The sequence below is a fragment of the Scyliorhinus torazame genome, chromosome 11 (assembly GCF_047496885.1).
Source record: "Scyliorhinus torazame isolate Kashiwa2021f chromosome 11, sScyTor2.1, whole genome shotgun sequence".
Taxonomy (NCBI): domain Eukaryota; kingdom Metazoa; phylum Chordata; class Chondrichthyes; order Carcharhiniformes; family Scyliorhinidae; genus Scyliorhinus; species Scyliorhinus torazame.
In genome coordinates this window covers 239,740,998-239,753,057 of record NC_092717.1, presented here as the reverse complement: position 1 = coordinate 239,753,057, position 12,060 = coordinate 239,740,998, and the positions used below count along the sequence as shown (strand labels likewise).

The following is a 12,060-nucleotide window of genomic DNA, read 5'->3' as shown; positions in this document are numbered from 1 at the left end:
AAAAGGAAGATGGCTCTGATGCTGCAAAATTGTAAACTTGTTCTTGCAAAACGAGGTTATGATTGAGTTTCAAGTGATCCATAAAGCGAATCTTACCTCATTAACAGGGAATTGAAGAATGTCACAGCAGAAGAAACTAACAACCTATTTCCAACTCATTTTCCATTTCAGATGAGCTCTTCCGTATTTTGTGCAAGAGCAGTTTTGGCTGAACAAGGAAGGAAGGCCGGGGAATCCTGTATAATGTGTTTCTAGTACAGTTTCAACCATATCATTGAAACATAGAGACTAGGAGCACGAGTCGGCCATTCAAGCCTGTTCTGACATTCAGTACAGGCATGGCTCATACTCCATCTCAATGCCTTATTCCCACTTTCTCCCCATAGCCCTTAATACCATTAAAATCTATATAAAAAACTCTTTCCTGAATACATTGTGGCTGGGACTCCACAGCCTTCTGTGGTAGAGAATTCTACAGGTTCACTACCCTTTGGGTGAAGACATTTTTCCTCACTTTAGCCCTAAATGGTCTACCCTGAATCCTGAGACTGTGTCCCCTGGTTCTAGATTCCCCAACCAGGGGAAACATCCTCCCTTTATCTAGTCTGTCCAGTCCTGTTAGAATTTTACACATTTCAATCAGAATTTAGGTCTACAAAATTATGAGGGACACAGACAGAGTAGATAGTCAGAGACTTTTTCCCAGGGTAGAGGGGTTAATTACAAGGTTTAAGGGGCAAGGTTTCAAGGAGATGTACGAGGCAAGTTTTTTTACACAGAGGGTAGTGGGTGCCTGGAACTCACTGCCGGAGGAGGTGGTGGAAGCAGGGACGATAGTGACGTTTTTTTTTAATAAACATTTTATTGAGGTATTTATGGTTTTATAACAACAACAGAAGAAACAGTGTATTTACAAATATAAACATAGTGCAAAAGCCGTCTTCCTCCCGCACAAGTCCCATCTTTTCTAACATCCTACTCTAAACTAAACTCCAGCCCCGCCCCCCCCCTTCTGCTGACGGTTAATTTTTCCCAAAGAAGTCGACGAACGGCTGCCACCTCCGGACGAACCCGAACATTGACCCTCTCAAGGCGAACTTGATGTTCAACAGACAGAGAAAACTAGCCATGTCAGTTAGCCAGGTCTCCAACTTCGGGGTCTCCAAGCTAACAATATCCATCTCCGGGCTACCAGGGAAGCAAAGGCCAGAACGTCTGCCTCTTTCTCCTCCTGGATTCCCGGGTCTTCCAATATTCCGAAAATCGCCACCTCTGGACTCGGTGCCACCCTTGTTTTTAACACCTTGGACATGACATCCGCAAACCCCTGCCAGAATCCTCTAAGCTTCGGGCATGCCCAGAACATATGGACCTGGTTCGCTGGTCCTCCCGCACACCTTGCGCACCTATCTTCTACCCCAAAGAACCTGCTCATCCAGGCCACTGTCATGTGGGCCCGGTGAACGACCTTAAACTGTACCAGGCCGAGCCTGGCACATGTTGTGGATGCATTGACTCTACCCAATGCGTCCACCCATAGACCATCCTCTATCTCTCCTCCTAACTCCTCTTCCCATTTGTGCTTCAGCTCCTCAGTCTGCGTTTCCTCTGACCCCATGAGTTCCTTGTAAATGTCCAAAACCCTCCCTTCTCCCACCCACATTCTGGAAACTACCCTGTCCTGTATCCCCCTTGGCGGTAGGAGCGGGAAGGTTGAGACCTGCCTGCGTAAAGTCCTGCACCTGCAGGTACCTAAACTCATTCCTTCCCGTCAATTCAAATTTCTCCTCCAACTCCCTCAGGCTAGGAAAGCTTCCCTCTATCAACATATCTCCCATCCTCTCCATCCCTGCTCTCTGCCATCTCCGGAACCCTCCATCTCGCCTCCCCGGGGCAAACTGGTGATTATTGCAGATTGGAGACCAGACCGATGCTCCCTCTACTCCCACATGTCTCCTCCATTGCCCCCAGACTCTCAGGGCCGCTACCACCATGGGGCTGGTGGATTACCGTGCCGGCGGGAACGGCAGAGGCGCCGTTACCAATGCCCCCAAACTAGTACCCTTGCATGATGCCGCCTCTACATGCTCCCCCCCCTCCCCTCACCACCACCCACTTCCTAATCATGGCTACATTCGCCACCCAATAATAATTCCTAAAATTTGGCAGCACCAGCCCGCCCTCCCCCGGCTATGATCCAGCATCCCCAGTCTTACCTGCCCATACAAAGCCAGTGGTTGGTCACCTTATTGACCCGTTTAAAGAAGGACCGTGGACTAAAGATGGGTTGACACTGAAACACAAATCTCGGGAGGACCGTCATTTTCACCGTACCCTCCCAGCCACTGACAACGGAAGCACGTCCCACCTTCGAAAATCTTCCTTCATTTGGTCTACTAATCGGGCCAGATTTAACTTGAAATTAAAATGAAAATGAAAATCGCTTATTGTCACAAATAGGCTTCAAATGAAGTTACTGTGAAAAGCAACTAGTCGCCACATTCCGGCACCTGTTCGGGGAGGCTGGTACGGGAATTGAACCGTGCTGCTGGCCTGCTTTCAAAGCCAGCGATTTAGCCCTGTGCTAAACCAGCCCCTTGTGTAGCCGCTCCCATTCCCGCGCCACCTGGATGCCTAGGTACCGAAAGCTTCCCCCTATCACTCTAAACGGCAGCTCCCCCAATCGCCTCTCCTGCCCCCTTGTCTGGATCGCGAACATCTCACTTTTCCCCATGTTCAATTTATAACCCGAAAACCAGCCAAATTCCCCCAGAATCCTCAATTTCTTCCATCCCTTCTAGTGGGTCCGAAACATAGGAGCAGGTCGTCTGCATATAGCGAGACTCTGTGTTCCACCCCCCCCCCCCCCACCCACCCCCCCCCCCCCCCCCCCCCCCCCAGACCAGCCCCTTGAGGCTCTCAACGCAATTGCCAGCAGCTCTATGGCCAGCGCAAACAGCAGTGGGGAGAGAGAGCATCCCTGCCTCCATATCCCGGTGCAGCTAGTGACGTTTAAGGGGCATCTTGACAAATATATGAATAGGATGGGAATAGAGGGATACGGACCCCGGAAGTGCAGAAGATTTTAGTTTAGACGGGCAGCATGGTCGGCGCAGGCTTGGAGGGCCGAAGGGCCTGTTCCTGTGCTGTACTTTTCTTTGTTCTTTGTACTTCACTCATCTCCCTGAACTCGAGTGAATACAAGCCCTGTTGAAGCTATCTCTGCTCATAGGACAGTCCTGCCAACCCAGGTAACAACCTAATGAAACTCTGCTGCACTCCTTGTATGGATAGTAAATCCATTTTTAGGTCAGGGGACCAAGACTGCACACAATACTCCAGATATGGTCGATGCCCCCTACCCAGTTTTCAAGCCCCAGGTTTCACCAGCAGGAACAACCCAGATAGTTGGAAGATGTTATCGTAAATCAAATTCTCTGTAAATCCTGCTATTTATGCTTGTGCAAGATTGTCAATCTTTTGTCATCCACTATCTTACAAACGCTATTGTTAAATACCCTATGCTGCCTACTCCGCCTCCTCATAGTAGGAACTACAGTATAAAAACTGGGGGAAATATGGCCCATGAGTCAGACAGACCCGGAAGGGCACATCAAAAGTCACCAAACATTCACCTGTCGGTGTGTCCACTGCGGCAGGAATTATTTTATGACGGAATTATTTTAGTAATTGATGTTCTGACACATCATCAATTTCATCTTTAATTTACCTGTAATTGAAAAATGGGCACGTAAACGTTTAAATATTGTTTAATTACATAACATATACATAATTAAGATATCTGTCAAAACAAGTGGGGATTTGAGAAGCAATGTTTTCAGACAGTTAAATACTGTGATCTAAAGTGTGCTGCCTGAAGGGGCAATGGCAGTAGATTCAATAGGAACTGTAGATACAAGGTGGTGGTGTTGGCATAGTGGTAACATCACTGGATTAGTAATCCAGAGGCTAAGGCTCTGGGGACACGGGTTCAATTCCCAACTGTGGTAGCTGTTGGGATTTAAATTTAGTTAATAAATCTGGAATTAAAAAACTAGTCTTAGAGGGCAGCAAGGTGGCACAGTGGGTTAGTATTGCAGCATCACGGCACGAGGTCCCAGGTTCGATCCCGGCTCTCGGTCACTGTCCGTGTGGAGTTTGCACATTCTCCCCGTGTTTGCGTGGGTTTCGCCCCCACAACCCAAAGATGTGCAGGTTAGGTGGATTGGCCACGCTAAATTGCCCCTTAATTGGAAAAATGAATTGGGTACTCTAAATTTATTTTAAAAAAGAAAAAAAAATAGTCTTAGTAATAGTGACCATTGTCGTTTGTGGTAAAAACCTATTGGTTCATTTTAGGGAAAGGAATCTGCCATTCTTACCCAGTCTGGCCTACATGTGACTCCAGACCCACAGCAATGTGGTTAACCCTGAAATGTCCTAGCAAACACTCAGTTGTATCAAAGTTACAAAGTCTACAAAAGGAATAAACCAGATGGAACACCCAGCCCTGTGGACCTTGTAGAGTCCTACTTACGAACATCTGGGGGCTTGTGCCAAAATTGGCTGTCCCACAGACTGGACAAGTAACATACTGAATCATACCTTACATTGTCCCAGATACCAGCACTATTCCTGTTGGTGAGACAGGACAGACCCACAAAATGTGGTTGCTTGGTGGTATACAGCCAGGAGGGTGTTTCCCTGTCCTCAACATTGACTCTGGACCTCATGAAGTCATCAGGTTAAACCTGGGCAAGGAAACCTCTTTCAGACGACAATCTTCTGCCTCCCCCTCCTCAGTTGATGAATCCGTACTGTTCCATGTTAAACACTTAGAGAAAGCACTGAGAGTGGCAAGAGCACAGAATGTACTCTGCCAGGGGCTTCTTCAGTGTCACTAAAATAACATACGGACCCAACATCCAAGGCCTCAAACAGATGTGGAGTAAGAATGGAACCTTCTTGGGAGACAGAGAAAACATCAGCCTTTGATGGCGAGAAAACTTGAATGAACTCCTAAACCATGGTGGAATCATAGATGGGGACATGTTTGAGAAAATTCGCCAACTCCTGATCAAAGATAATCTTGGACTCCCACCAAGCATGGATGAAGTCGAAGCTGCCATTAAACACATGAAGAATGGGAAAACCGCAGGGGTCCGGCCGAGATTTACAAACTTGGAGGAGAACATTGAGGGCATTTAAAAGTTTATTGGATAAACATATGGATGATAATGGCATAGTGTAGGTTGGATGGCTTTTGTTTCGGTGCAACATCGTGGGCCGAAGGGCCTGTACTGCGCTGTATCGTTCTATGTTCTATGTAAGAGATCACTCGTCATCTCCATCAACTATGGCTGAAAATCTGAGACAGCGAAGAAATTCCTGCCGACCTCAGGGATGCCGTCATTGTCACCATCTTCAAGAAAGGAGACTAAGTGGACTGTGGGAACTACCGAGGAATCTCCTTACTCTCCATCCATGGGAACATAATCACCCAAATCCTCCTAGTCACCTTCTCCCAGTCTCTGAAGAAATCCTTTTGGAAAGCCAATGTAGCTTACGCCCAAACCATGGAACATTGGACATGATTTTCACTGCTTGGCAACTTCAAGAGAAATGCCAGGAGCAACATCAACCACTCTACATGGCCATCATCGAGGTGACCAAGGCTTTTGACAGTCAGGAAGTGCTACAAAAGACCCTGTCAAAGGCCAGTTATCCAGAGAAATTCATCAACATTCACCAACACCTTCACGACAAGGTGTCACCGACGGAAATAAGCTGAAACCTTTTGAGGTCAAGACTGGAGTCATCACCCCCATATATCTCGCCATCTTCATCACCACCATCCTCCACCTTGCCAAGAGCAAGCTTCCCAGTGGAGTGAACATCGTCAACAGGATGGATGGAAAACTTTTCAACCTCAACTGGTTGAAATCAAAGAAGAAAACCACACCGACATCGCTCGTGGAACTTCAGTATGTGGATGACATTGCCATCCCAACTATCTCCGAAGAGAATCTCTAAGCTATGCTTGGCACCTTCACGGAAGCATACCGAAGAATCGGTGTCAGCCTCAACCTCAAGAAAACTCAAGTCTTTTACCAACCTGCTCCAGGGCAAGAACTGGTCTTTCCCTACATCAAGATCAACAGAGAAATCCTACCAAACGTGGAACTTTTCCCCTACCTGGAGAGCCACCTCTCGTCTAAGGCTGACATTGATGTGAGAGCCAACATCATGCCCAATTCCCGAGCGCCTCCTTTGGACACCCAAGGATACGAGTCTTTTGCGATGCAAATTCCACGCTGACACCAAGATCTTCCTGCACAAGGCAATCGCCCTCCCACCTCTTCTACCAGCTCAGAAACTTGGACTATGTACAAACGTCACCTCAAGGCTCTGGAGAGGCACCAGCAATGCTGTCTGAGATGGATTCTCCGTATCAGCTGGGAAGACAGGTGTACTAACATCATCGTCCTTTGAAGAAGCCGAGAGTACCAGCATCAAGGTCATGATCATCCGAAACCAACTCCGCTGGGCCAGCCATGTGCTTAGGATGCCAGAGTCCTGCCTACCAAAGCAAGTCTTTTCCCAGCTCAAGGAAGGCTCCCGAACAAGAGCAGGACAAAGGAAGCGCTTCAAAGACACCCTCTTACCTCAAATGGTGCAACATCAATGTAAACGCCTGAGACACCCTTGCTCAGAAGAGACCAACTTCGAGGAAATTCCTGATTGAAGGGATACAATTCGAGGACATCCAACGGCAAGAGGAGACCTGGAAAAGGAACCTGAGAAAGAAATACCAGTGATCCTGAGTCCAAGGATTGATTCCACTCCCTGAAACACCTGCTAAATGTGCTGTTGAAGATGCAGCTGTAGGATCGGGATCATCAGCCACGCAAGGATCCACAGAACCATTGAGCAGTGACAGAATTTCTTATGTGGATAATTATACTCATTAGCGAGTCATCGCTGAAGGCGGCGACAGTCGGGAGGGTGTTTCCCTGTCCTCAACATTGACTCTGGACCCAGTGAAATCATCAGGTCAAACATGGGCAAGGAAACGTCTTTCTGATTACTACTGTGATGAATGTAGGAATTTCAGATATATTGTATTATATGTATTTGAAGATGTAATCGTTAGTGTGTGTCTGACTGCGGCAGTACTGTTTTCAAAATTCCTGGTCAGCAAGACAGCTTTTGAGAGCCTGAGGTGCAATTAAGACATTGTAAAAGTTTGGGCTAATGGATTTTTGTTTATATTACGAGAGTTCCCTGTGGAGTAGTTAATTAGAGACAATGTATTCCGTTAGTAAGATAATGCAATTAATGGGAGGAGGCAAGGGTTGAAGCAGTCAGGCATGAAGGGTCAGAGTTTTAGTTGGGAACTGGAAGCGAAGCTATGAAGGCAGTTTCTCAAGACTTCAGCTAGAGACCCTGCATTGTTCTGACATGATGACTGGACTCTTTCTTTAAAGCAGTGTCAAAAGATCGTTCTTTTTCAAAGTGGACTTTCAAGATATCCCTCTACAGCAAGTATTTGTGAGTGCTAACTGTATGTAAAAGTGGATTATGATCGGAGATGGTTCTGTTGTTTGAGTGGAAGTAAAGATAGTAGTTACGGTTGTTAGAATCCCTACAGTGCAAGAGACCATTCGACCCATAAAGTCTGTACCGACCCTTTTGAATGACCACACTACCTAGGTCCAATCCCCTACCCTATTCCTGCAACCCCACCCTAAGGAACAATTTAGCAAGGGACAATACACCTAACCTGCACATCTTTGGACTGTGGGCTTAAATAGGGTGCTCTTTCAAAGGGCTGGTGCAGACTCGATGGGCCAAATGGCTTCCTTCTGCACTGTAAATTCTACGATTTTATGAAACCACAGCACCCGAAGAAACCCACGCAGACATGCCGAACGTCCAAACTCCACACTCCACCATTGCCAACAAGTCAGGAGATCAACCCTGGTTCAATGAAGAGTGCAGGAGAGCATGCCAGGAGCAACACCAAGCATACCAAAAACTGAGGTGTCACCTGGCGAAGCTACGACACAGGACTGCCAAACAGCATAAGCAGTAAGTAATAGACAGAGCTAAGCTATTCCACAACAAACGCATCAGATTTAAGCTCTACAGTCCTGCCACATCCAGCAGGAACGGTGGTGGACACTTGAGCAACTCACTGGAGGAGGAGGCTCCACAAATATCCTCATCCTCAATGATGGAGGAGCCCAGCACATCTGTGCAAAATCACACCATCATAGCTTCCAAAGTCAGATCAGCCTTCCTGAAAGTGAACCCTTGGAAGGCAACGGGATCCTTGATCGTGCATTCAGAGCCTGCACGGACCAGCTGGCAGATGTGTTCGCGGACATCTTTAACCTGTCCCTACTGTGCTCTGAGGTCCCAACCTGCTTCAAGAAGACCATCATACTGGTGCAAAGAACCAGGCAACATGCCTCAATGACTACCGTCCGGTGGCCCTGACTGCAGTCGTAATGAAGTGCTTTGAGCGGTTGGTCATGAAGCGCATCACCTCCATACTCCCAGAATGCCTCGATCCACCGCATCGCAACTGGTCCACATCAGACACCATCTCCCTGGCCCTACACTCATCCCGAGAGCGTCTCGACAAGGACTCCTATATCAGACTCCTATTTATTTACTACAGCTCCGCCTTCAACACTGTGGTGAATGTATTCACCATAATGCATGACACTGTAACCATTGTATCCACCTAATGTAACCTTTGACCTGGAAGTGGTGATACGAGCTGCTTCCAGGTACTATACTGTAACCCTGGTGGGCTCCGCCCTCACCGGGGCCATATATAACCTGGCCACCTGCGGGCGGCACTCAGCTGCACAACTGACTCTGGCTAGGCAAGTTCACGACTAATAAAGCCTTGTTCACTCGCTCTCTTGGTGAATTGAAGATATATCAAACACCATAATCCCAGCCAAGCTCATGTCAAAGCTCCAAAACCTAGGACATGGCTCCTCACTCTGCAACTGGATCCTCGACTTTCTGACCCACAGACCACAGTCAGTAAGAATAAACGACAACGCCACCTCCTCCACAAGAGTCCTCAATGTCGGGGCCCCGCAAGACTGCGTACTTAGCCCCCTACTCTACTCCCGATACACACACAACTGTGGCAAAATTTGGTTCCAACTCCATCTACAAGTTTGCTGATGATATGACCATAGTGGGCCGGATCTCGAATAACGTCGAGTCAATGCAGGAGGGAGATAGAGAACCTAGTGGAGTGGTGCAGAAACAACAATCTATTCCTCAATGCCAGCAAAACTAAAGAGCTGGTCATTGACTTCAGAAAGCAAAGTACTGTACACATCCCTGTCAGCATCAACGGGGCGGAGGTGGAGATAGTTAGCAGCTTCAAATTCCTAGGGGTACACAGTTAGCAAGCTTCAAATTCCTAGGGGTACACATCACCAAAAATCTGTCCTGGTTCACCCACATCGACACTGCCACAAAGAAAGTATAACAGCGCCTATACTTCCTCAGGAAACTAAGGAAATTTGGCATGTCCACACTGACTCTTACCAACTTTTACTGATGCACCATAGAAAGCATCCTATCTGACTGCATCACAGCATGGTATGGCAACTGCTCGGCCCAAGACCGTAAGAAACTTCAGAGAATCGTGAACACAGCCCAGTCCATCACACGAACCTGCCTCCCATCCATTGACTCCATCTACACCTCCCGCTGCCTGGGGAAAGCGGGCAGCATAATCAAAGCCCCTCCTACCTGGCTTACTCACTCTTCCAACTTCTTCCATCGGGCAGGAGATACAAAAGTCTGAGAACACGCACGAACAGACTCAGAAACAGCTTCTTCCCCACTGTCACCAGACTCCTAAACGACCCTCTTATGGACTGACCTGATTAACACTACACCCCTGTATGTTTCACCCGATGCCGGTGTTTCTGTAGTTACATTCTCTACCTCGTGTTGCCCTATTTATTTTCTTCTATTCCCTTTTCTTTCCATGTACTTAATGATCAGTTTGAACTGCTCGAAGAAAAATACTTTTCACTATACCTCGGTACACGTGGCAAAAAACAAAATTCAAATCCAAAAGGCCAGGCTGAAGAATTCGCAACAATCTTCAGCCAGAAGTACCGAGTGGATGATCCATCTCAGCCTCATGATATGAATAAACTGAAGGCATTGGCAGGCTGTGGGCCCTGACAATATTCTGGCAATAGTACTGCAGAGTAGTGTTCCAGAGCTACCTGCTCCCTCAGCCAAGCTGTTCCAGTACAGCTACAACACAGGCACCCACCTGGCAATGTGGAAAACTGAGCAATTTGACATTGAATTCAACATTCAAATATGTCTTTCTCAGTTATTGTGCTCTGAATTTGACAATATTTCCATCTGAATCTCCTTATTTTTTTGGTGACTATGTTACAATCTGACAGAAATACACCAGAAGCTGATCGACTCTGTAACGTCTGTATACAGCCATCTGCTCAGACCCGTTTAGGGTCCTTTAGGTTGTTGTTGCCAGAGTCATTCCAGTAAAGTGCAAAAATACATAAACACTGCGCAACTCAAACTGACCACCCTAAATATCAACTGTTTTACACCGTGCAAGTTAAAAAATAAAATCCCTTAAATGCCATGCTATATTTGCATAGAAAGCCTATGAATAAAATTCCAGAAACGAGCAATGTTACCATAAATAATTTACCATGACTATTTTCTTTGTTTGGCAACCGTGGCTTGACATCTGTCAAATTCTATGAAGTGACAGCCTGGCCTGCAGGTTTCAAGTATCTCTCTCACACAATGCTGCAAGTTTTACAGGGAAAAAAATAACAAGACAAAAGGAATTCTATCCTTCTCATTCTTTAATCTTGCCACAGGACGCTAATACCAGGTTATAACATTACTAATTGTAACTCCTGGTCTGCTGCAGAATACGTCAGGACTTAAACAGCATGGAATGAGGAAGATTTAGTTAAAGTCTTTAAGGGTCCAAAGTAAGACTCCCTCTCTCCGAATTGAGAAAATGTTTTTTGTCTTACAAAACTTTGGATATTATTTACAACATAGGAACAGTCCATGCCAGCGCCTGTCATCCCAACCCACCAACTTACCCTTCTATTCTGTTATCCCTCATGTTCCTCTCTAATTTTCTGTCAATGTTATTGCCACTATCCAGAGAGTGGTGTGTATTGAACTCTATCACAGCGAGTAATGAATTTTCTCCTAAATTCCCAATTGGATTGGTTCGATACATTTTTCTATGAATGCAATCTTTGAAATACAAACTTTGAACACATAGAACATAGAACAATACAGCGCAGTACAGGCCCTTCGGCCCACGATGTTGCACCGAAACAAAAGCCATCTAACCTACACTGTGCCATTATCATCCATATGTTTATCCAATAAACTTTTAAATGCCCTCAATGTTGGCGAGTTCACTACTGTAGCAGGTAGGGCATTCCACGGCCTCACTACTCTTTGCATAAAGAACCTACCTCTGACCTCTGTCCTATATCTATTACCCCTCAGTTTAAAGCTATGTCCCCTCGTGCCAGCCATTTCCATCCGCGGGAGAAGGCTCTCACTGTCCACCCTATCTAACCCCCTGATCATTTTGTATGCCTCTATTAAGTCTCCTCTTAACCTTCTTCTCTCCAACGAAAACAACCTCAAGTCCATCAGCCTTTCCTCATAAGATTTTCCCTCCATACCAGGCAACATCCTGGTAAATCTCCTCTGCACCCGCTCCAAAGCCTCCACGTCCTTCCTATAATGCGGTGACCAGAACTGTACGCAATACTCCAAATGCGGCCGTACCAGAGTTCTGTACAGCTGCAACATGACCTCCTGACTCCGGAACTCAATCCCTCTACCAATAAAGGCCAACACTCCATAGGCCTTCTTCACAACCCTATCAACCTGGGTGGCAACTTTCAGGGATCTATGTACATGGACACCTAGATCCCTCTGCTCATCCACACTTTCAAGAACTTTACCATTAGCCAAATATTCCGCATTCTT

At 46.6% G+C, this 12,060-nt stretch overlaps 2 long non-coding RNA genes across 2 annotated transcripts in view; both read left to right on the top strand.

Moving 5' to 3' along the window:
• Positions 1 to 420, top strand: part of LOC140385876 (uncharacterized) — a 49,662-nt gene extending 49,242 nt beyond the window's left edge. Inside the window, exon 3 of the long non-coding RNA XR_011933488.1 lies at positions 172 to 420. This is a non-coding gene — a long non-coding RNA (uncharacterized lncRNA). The remainder of the gene's footprint in view (positions 1 to 171) is intronic.
• The window catches only part of LOC140385877 (uncharacterized), a 154,555-nt gene that overhangs the window by 65,117 nt on the left and 77,378 nt on the right, over positions 1 to 12,060 (top strand). The gene's annotated exons all lie outside the window — the stretch shown is intronic.